The 8,749-nt window shown below is 49.8% G+C and overlaps 1 protein-coding gene across 1 annotated transcript in view; it reads right to left on the reverse strand.

The window, feature by feature from the left end:
- Positions 1-8,405, reverse strand: part of SSTR5 (somatostatin receptor 5) — a 218,224-nt gene extending 209,819 nt beyond the window's left edge. The window contains exon 1 of the mRNA XM_069647255.1: positions 7,573-8,405. The gene's annotated coding sequence lies outside the window, so the exon portion shown is untranslated. The remainder of the gene's footprint in view (positions 1-7,572) is intronic.
- Between the last annotated feature and the right edge of the window lie 344 nt (positions 8,406-8,749).

Consider the following 8,749-nt stretch of genomic DNA (forward strand, 5'->3'; position numbering starts at 1 on the left):
GACCACTGAGGTTGCATTAGACATCTGTATGATGGACAGTTGTTTTGCTAATACATAACTGCTGAACCCATATGCATGCATTAGTAATGGCCAAACCCCAAACCCTCACCCATAATGATAGGCTCACAACCTGTTTCAAGTGTTGGCAATAAAAGGCCGTAGGATTTTATTGTACAGATATGGGTTATGACAATAACAATATCACATATCATGATGGTATCATACTTTTGGGCACCGGGTCCTGAGGTTACCCCCTCGGACCCGTACCGCCTTCTTGTGTCCCACGACTTGTTGTGGGCACCGTACAGTGCCTTGTACTTCTTTTTGCTCTTCTCTCCGTTTTGTAGGGTGGGTGGGTTCTGCGGTAAAGAAGCAAGAAGATTTGGAAGACACTGAGTAAACAGTGAACCTCCTGTTTGCTTGGGTCCCCGTTTAGGGTCCACAAACAGATTGTGTTTACTCTGAGCATGCTGCTCTCATTTATAGGACCCAGGGAGGCCCTGGATCTTTGTTGTGTATGTGTTGGGGGCTGCTGTTGTCGCAGCCCCCGGCCGGATAGCCGACTGTCTGAGCCCCTAGTGGGGGCAGATCTTTGAACGCGGGCCCTGCCTGATTGTTGTTTTCTTTATGGCGCTTAGCACCTTGCTGTTTGGAGGAAGGGTGTGATGACTGTTCGCACCTTACCCTTCCGTGGCTTTTGTGCTGCTGAGACTGCATGTGTCAGTAGTTGAGGGGGGAAGGAGAGGAGCAGGCGCGGGGAGGTTGGGGCTGCCCCTCTCCCAGCTGCCGATGGTAACAGCAGTTACCCTGCCTCGCTTGTGGGATGCCCATGCAGCATTGCCCAAAATAGATTGTGAAAGGAAACCTAACATGTATTTTATTTGTTTTATTTATTTATTTATATACATAGCACTCCGAACCCAAGGGTATCTGGGCGCAAGTTTACAAAATATGATAGACAGTACAAGTCGTCTAACATGAGAAGCTGCTACCTGGATTGTGCATGTGCACATTTAAAGCAGTAGACTTCTCGTGTATCTAAAAGGCGGACTCTCACTGTTCAGCAGTTGGCGTGTCTGTGGATAGTGTAGTTCAGTGTATACCTATCGCCTGCATGAATGTCAGCGATTATGTAATACGCTGGAGGAACTTGAAAGCAGCTCTGGCGTAATCACTAAGATTACTTTTTAGCCGCAAAGCACAGGTGGAAATTGTCTCTGCTTAGCCGAAAATGCTTTCCTGCAGAGAAACGATATTTATTTCGAGTGGCAAAACAAAAAAAGCGCCCAACAGTACATCCTTACAGACGCCAATTTGTCACAGTTCCAATGTTTCATTTCGCTGCTATGTCTGGGATTTTGTGGCCATGTTTACTCTTTGCAAAACAGACAAATACCCAGGTGTTCCCGTGTCTGGTGGCGTCACGCGGTCTGGCCTCAGTCTAAAAGCCATCCAGCAGGCAGCATTTTAGTGTGACTCTGCTCACAGACAGTGAACAGAGTGACTGCCTAACCGCAGGATAGTTATAGTGGAACTGCAGACTTTTTTATGGGCTCTGATGGAGGAAAAGGTGACTGTTCAAAATCATTGTGGATTGGTGGGACCCAGGTGGGACACGCCATCGGTCAGCGTCAGTGGGGCATCCATGGTGATGCATCAGGTTTCGGCGCAAGCCTTTTGGTACCTGCCATTTCGGGTCACCACTGTGGCCGCAGAAACCCTTCTGGTGCGGCCATAGTGGCTCGACAGCCAATTCTGCGCAAGGTTGATTTTGGTGCAGCTGCTGCCATTTAGCAGCAGTGCCCAAATCCCCTTGTGGCAAATGGGCGCATAATTCTGACATTCTTAACAAGAAAATGTACAGCTGCAAGGCATTTGAACCCTGGTCACCAGTTTTCGGTATCAGGTAATATTATCCCCACAAAAATGATCGCCATATATATGGTTGTCGGGTTCAGCCATAGGCGATATTATTGGTGGGGATCATTTTTGGGGTAAATGGGAGCAGGGGTGTCCTCCGCTCCTTTTCAAATAATATAGGGGTTGTGGGGGTGTCCCATGCAGGTTTAATGGGTTAATATCGCCGCAAAAATATGGCGCCATTCTTGTATGGCGATATTTTTGTGGGGATATTAACACATGGAACCCAGTTTTCATGGCACAGCAATTAACCACATGACAAACGGGGCGTATAGAGGTCACAACTTTCATACATAACCTGCCATTATACATATATGTATGATTGCAAGGTAATCATAAAAGTTGTGCACGTTAAAGCTATAATGTGTTCCTTTTAACTAAGTATGCCGGGATTATGCCCCTATTTGGTAAGCGACGATAGATCCCAGAGGCCGGCTGGCCGCAGCCAACAGTGCGTCCCGAAAGAGATCTGCGCCAAAGTTACTGCGCCAAAAAGGCCACCGTCAAAACAGCGGCGCCAAAAAGTCCTTCTTTGCATCCATGGCTGCGCCTTGTGGTGTCTGGGTGTACAGGCAGACCCTAGGAATGTACCAATCCAAACCATCGACTCGTAGGCTGTGTTCCATTGAAGGAATCATGCTGGGTCCTTATTTATTATTATTTATTTGAAGCGTTCCTATTAATCATTCACCAGCCATTGTCAGGTACACGCTGTAGATTCTGAGAGGACATTAATCCGCGAAGCACGTTAGCACGCGTTTGATTGGGCGGCCTGCGCTGCACAAGCTCCTGCTGTTTGCTTTACCCTCCAGAGCACGGGTGGCCCTGGGAGTCTGAGCAGCAATGATTAACGTGGGCCTCCTGCAATCACGCATCGGCTGGACACGCAGGGCAGGAACCGCCCTAGTAGCCATTGGCTGCCAAGACAGTGAACATCCAACACAACCTGTTTACGCAGTAAGCCCACCCTGGTTGTCTTCTCAGCAAAGTGGCCAGTGGTCCAATCTAACCCACTAAAAGCATCGTCTACTTACATTGTTGTAGCATTGCCAAGGACCAATGATAATGATGTGTTATTTATATAGCGCCTTAATCCAAAGCGCTTTACCGAGCACATATTCACATGCAATATCACCCAACTGAAATTGGTGCTCATTTATCGACCTTGGAAGGATGTAAGGGAGTTGGCCTTGCCGGGATTCAAACCTGCGACCTACAGATCACGCTCAGATCGCAGCAGCAAGCGCTGAACCTGCTGAGCTCTCTTACCGTCGAAACGTCTCTCAGCGCTCCCACAATAATATTTAAGATTATTATTTTTTTTTTTGTAATGTTTCGTTTGAACCCTTGAAGGATCACGCACGCAACTGACAGGGCGCCGCATTTTACAAACGCGAACGTCAGCCGTTTTTATCTCATCGTGAGATATTTGAACCAAAAGCTCAACGTTTGCATCAGCACAGCAGGGGCAGTTACCTCACTCGTGTGTGTCTGCGTCATTGGCTGCCTAAACGTCCATCCTCATCCGCCCAGCGCCGCCACAGTGTCCTTACCTAACTCCCTGAAGAGCTGCCACGATGGCACAGGTGTGCAGGTGCCTCGGAGTCAGAAAAGAAATCGGTCCCTCTTTTATTTCAAATAATACAGTACCTGTGACATGCACCCCAAACTGCTCGCAAAGGAGAACACATAACGAGTTTCACGTGCTATATCTGAGGCCTCTCGCAGTTTCGTTTTATGGCCCCTGCACTTCATGACCTCTGGCGTGGTCTACATGTACGGCACTCCTCCGAAATGTAGCACGCGCGTTCAATGCTATGGCAGCCAGAAAGAGAGGGCGGATGAATGAATGGAGGAGCGAGGGGTGGGTGGGTGCATTCACGAATGAATTAATGCAGAGGCAAGTGGAGAGAGGAATGAATGAATGAATGAATGAATGAATGAATGAATGAAACAAGAAGTGAGGGGGGAGAAGGGCAGATTAATGAATGAATGAATGAATGAATGAATGAATGAATGAATGAATGTGGTGGATTCGTGAATGAATGAGAGTGGGATGGATCGATGGATGTGGAGAGAGTGATGGATGAGTGGATGAATGAATGAATGAATGAATGAATGAATGAATGAATGAATGAATGAAGCAAGAAGCGAGGTGGGAGAAGGACAGATGAATGAATGAATGAATGAATGAACGAACGAACGAACGAACGAATGAATGGAGGAGAGTGGTGGATTCGTGAATGAATGAGAGTGGGATGGATCGATGGATGTGGAGAGAGGGGTGGATGGATGAATGGATCGGACATGACCACGAGGCAAGTTCAGTTCGTGGTGTTGGGCTTTCCAAGCGCCCTCACTGACGTGTTATTTAGGTTCTTCTTTCTGGGGTGGCGGGGTGACAGGTGCATTGCTATTAGTGATAGGGGACAGCTTTCCTGACTCCATAGCTGCTCCCTCACCTCTCGGGATTTCCTTCACTGATGTTGAGAGCAGCAGAACCATTCATGGTGTGAGTGCACATCGCGGGTGCATCAACAAGTCCCCCCAGACTGCCTCTCAACTCCAGGCGGAGACGTGGAGTAGTGTGGACAGTATCACCCCTGGCACCCATCAGAGTCCCGAGTTCTAATCCCCACTGCATGACTTGACCAGTGTGTGTAATTCTGAAAAATACGGTATTAGTTGAAAAGGTCTCATTTCGTTTTCTGAATCAGGAAAAAGGTCGGTTTAGAAAGACTATTCTGAGACCGCTCAGAGCGCTCTTTCCAAATCCAACTGTCACGCACCTGCTGCACACCGGTGCAGCCTGAGAGGCTGAGCCAGGCCAGAAAGCTGAAGACACGGCTGAAACGGGGGTGTTTGTTTTGGCATGTGTGTGTGTTGAGGTGTGTGCGTCTGTAATGGGGGGGATTTGGGATGTAGTTTTTCGAGCAGAGCGGGTGAAGACGAAACCCTCTGTTTTAAAGATAGAGGGGTTTGGGGGGGATGAACCCCCTCCAAAAAGTGAAATATGTTGAATATTGCAGGCCACACACCAAAAAGACAGATTATTTTCGACCGATTTGGTGCGTGGCCTGCAATATTCCGCATTTTCTCATAGAACCTAAACTCCACATCATCTGCCTGCGCCTTGATGCCGTACCTGTCTATCATTGGGAACTCATCAAATCAGGCCGATGACTAGCCCTGAGCATTTTATAGGCACGGTACTCTGTCCTATATTGCAATAGATGTGCCACTTGTTACTGCCTGCCCACGTCTGGTGAGGAGGCGTTCTAAGTAAACCATGTGACCACATAATACGTGAGTGGCAGCTGTCAGTTATTGATTCCCAGCCCAGATGCCTGTAGAACTATTTCAACAACAACAACAACATCTAACTAGATTCCTTTCATGTCTCCCAAGATTGTGGCGTTTGCTACGTCACGAGCACCGGATTAACAGGCACAAATAATTTCACATCATTGGAGGCTGATCGGAAATGGAGGCCATCGAATCACACCCCAGGAACCAAATCCGATGACACCCAAGGGAGGGAAAAGCAACATCTTTTCTAGCTAATGTTCAGACCCTACCATCTCCCTGAGATTCTGGAAGCACACCTAGAGGGAACCACCGGCACATAGTCCATAAATCCATCAACTGCACAATTACACACCAACACAACAGAGCGTCTGACACCAACAGACAACCGCAACTCTGGATCCTTGTGGCTACAACTACCTTGCGCGCACAAACACAATTCCACCCCAGCATCACTCGGCACACACACACACCAGTACACACACTAGCAGACATCCGAGGCACTGAGTCTTACCCATATGGTTACACGAGGCGGACCTCCCGAACCAACTTCCATGTGCAATACAACGCTCACAGACGTCCTCCTGGTACTGAACCCATCCTTTCATTCTATCCTCACTAACACTCCCAGCCCTCCTCACTCGCCTGTAGAGTGCCCTTGGGTGGTAGTGGTGCCTGGTATAAATCAACATAACGTAACATAACATAACATTAAAACCACTCAGCAACGTGTTGTATGTAAACAAAGCAAGCACAATGATTGAGGCGAGTCCAGCCTTTGAAAACGGCTGTTGAAAACATAGGCAGCAAGAGGGGAAAGAGAGGAACAGCCAGGAGGTGGAGAGCTCACAAGTTGTCATACGTCAGTAGTTTGGGACTATTAGTCCTCTTCTTCCCGTGAACTTGTAGACCACAATTCCTTCTGTGAAAGACAAAACTACAAGACCCAGGATGCAAACCGAAACCCGAGACTGGGTGTGCTTCAAAAGCCTAGCTGGGGACTGCACAAGAGCTCAGACCACATGCACCACCCACCCCTAGCCTCTGCTACTGCGCCATCAGTGAGAGGTGTGCTGGACACCAGGGGCGCCAAATAATGAGCGTGACATATATGCAAGGAAAGAGTCAGAGGGGCAAACAAAATGGCGGGGGCCACTGAAAAACCTGCCGAGGGGACCAGGGGTCAACACTCGCTAGATTTGGCCCATTCTTGGGTTCTTGTGTAGTGGGTCTCCCCTGAATGTTGGGACTGCGTGGGGTGGGCGGGGGCATCTTTGCCCCCTAACAAAACACGTGTCAAACGGCACGCCAGCTTGTGTACTGCGTGCAATATGCATGGTTGGGCTCCCCGTCTATTTAGACATGAAAGCTGCGCCCTGTTGTTGATATACATTAGGTGGAATATGCATGATGCTCTGGGGGATTAGGAGGGCTCTGGCAGTCTGGCAGAGGACACACACGGCCAATGACTCCGTGTCAGCCCAGACAGGGTCCAGCATGTGTGTGTGCGCGCGCGCGCGCGCCTTCAGTAACAGTCAGTGTACCCGGGGTCAGACCTCTGTCTCCATTCCTCATGGAACAGATGCCATTCCTGAGAGAGCATGCAACTGCTGCAAAAATAGCCACCAGGCACAGCTTTCCAGGCGCTATCGCTAACTGATGGAGAAGGCCAGGCAGCTGCCACCAAGGAGCGTGAACTGAATGGGCCGTCCGCGCCTCCGTGACCCCACCCACCTCTCCCAGTGGACGTTCACTGGCTCTCCGCCGTGGGCACGCGCGGTGGCCACAGGAGCGCGCAGGGCCGCTCCCTCGAGCCAGTGCGCGAACCCATGGATGAATGGATGGGTCAATGTGTGTATAGAGGAACGAATGAACACGGGCAAGAAATGCTGGTTGGGCGAATGCACGAATAAACGAATGGGCGAACGAGTCGATGCATGAATGCATGGATGCATTATTGAATGCACAGATGAGTTGTTGGGAGAGTAAACGAATGGGTTGTTGAATAAATAAACGAATGCACGAGGGCGTACACAGATGCATACGTTTAATAATGGATGGATGAATATACCCGAACATTAATGAACGAATTGTCCTATTTGTATACTTCTATGTGAGCTGATCGTAACTAGTGGATCTGTTTTGAATATTAAAACACACTTTTAAAGTTCCTTCCGCCGACCAGAATACATATATAAATATATATATATATATATATATATATATATATATATATATATATATATATATATATATATTACAGCCAGAAGTGATTGTTATAGTGTCTCCCCTCCGCAAGTCTCCACATGGGGGGGCGGGAGGGGGGGCACTGCGCGGTTGGCTTACCTTCTTTCGCCGCTCGACTCTTCTCCCTCTCAGGTGCAGTAACTTTCTCTCCTCCCGCTGCCGCGCACTCCCGATGCTGACTTGCACTTCTGGCGCAGATCTCAGCGCAAAGCGCAGGTAGCCCCTGAAATAGGCGGCCGGCGCGTTCTTTTGAACGAGTCTCGACTCCTCGGCCCCCTCCTCCGCCTCCAAGCCCCGCTGCTTATTGAAGTCCGCCGCCTGGGCACGCAGCACACCAGCTGAAGCCGTGCTCACAGGTGGCACGCGTTTGAAAACTGATGCGGCGAGTGGAGTGTGCCCCAAGCCTCCAGCAGGGTGATATAATCGTGTAGCACTGCCGCCGGCAGGCGAAAGGAGCGTTCAGCCCCGGCACCCACGCACACGTGCCCTAAGCTTGCGTTTCTTGTGCGTGCTGCCGCTTCTGCTCCGGGCACTGCTCGGGGTAGGCAGCGCTACTCCTGCTGCGCACGAGCTAAACTGCACCAGCCAGACTCTGTCAGTCAGTGGCGCGTCCTTGGCTAGAGCGATGCCCAGCCACTCGCCTTTGACACCGGCAGTTTTGTTTTTGTTAGCTTAAATTCCGTCCCTGCTAACCTGCGTCGCTTTCTGGGGTCTCTGATTGATTCCAATCAGGCAGCGGCCGGCAGGAGCAGGCACCCCCTTTATCTCTCTTGGCCACATTACATATTAATCGAATCTGCTCACAATATTGGCCTCCAGGGCTGGATTGAGGGGTGGGCGGCCCCTGTCGTCGAGGCAATACGGATGGGGCTGGTCTCCATGGCTGCGAGGACAGGACGCGCTCCTCTTCCCACACGCAGAGCGGGACACGCGCTCTGATTGCACGCAGAGCGCACCCCCCCTGTTAATTGCACATCTTTATTCAAGCCAGCCAGGGATAGCCAAGTGCACATTCCAGTGATGTAGCCAACATTGTAATACAGGCTGCGCGTGCACTGCACACCTGTGGGCGCAGGGCAGGTGTCCCACAAACTAAGGGACCTTAATGGCAGTGTTTGATGTGCGCTCTCCTGCCACCAGACCAATATTTGAGCTTCTATAGGTTTATCTGCAACCCAACTAAACAGTACTGCTGCTAATAGTATTGGCTATGTAAGGATGAAAGCAGAAAGGACCCACACAGCCTTTGAACATATGCATACATGTTCCGTCTGGG

The sequence above is a fragment of the Ambystoma mexicanum genome, chromosome 2q (assembly GCF_040938575.1).
Source record: "Ambystoma mexicanum isolate Mex_15411 chromosome 2q, UKY_AmexF1_1, whole genome shotgun sequence".
Classification (NCBI taxonomy): Eukaryota; Metazoa; Chordata; class Amphibia; order Caudata; family Ambystomatidae; genus Ambystoma; species Ambystoma mexicanum.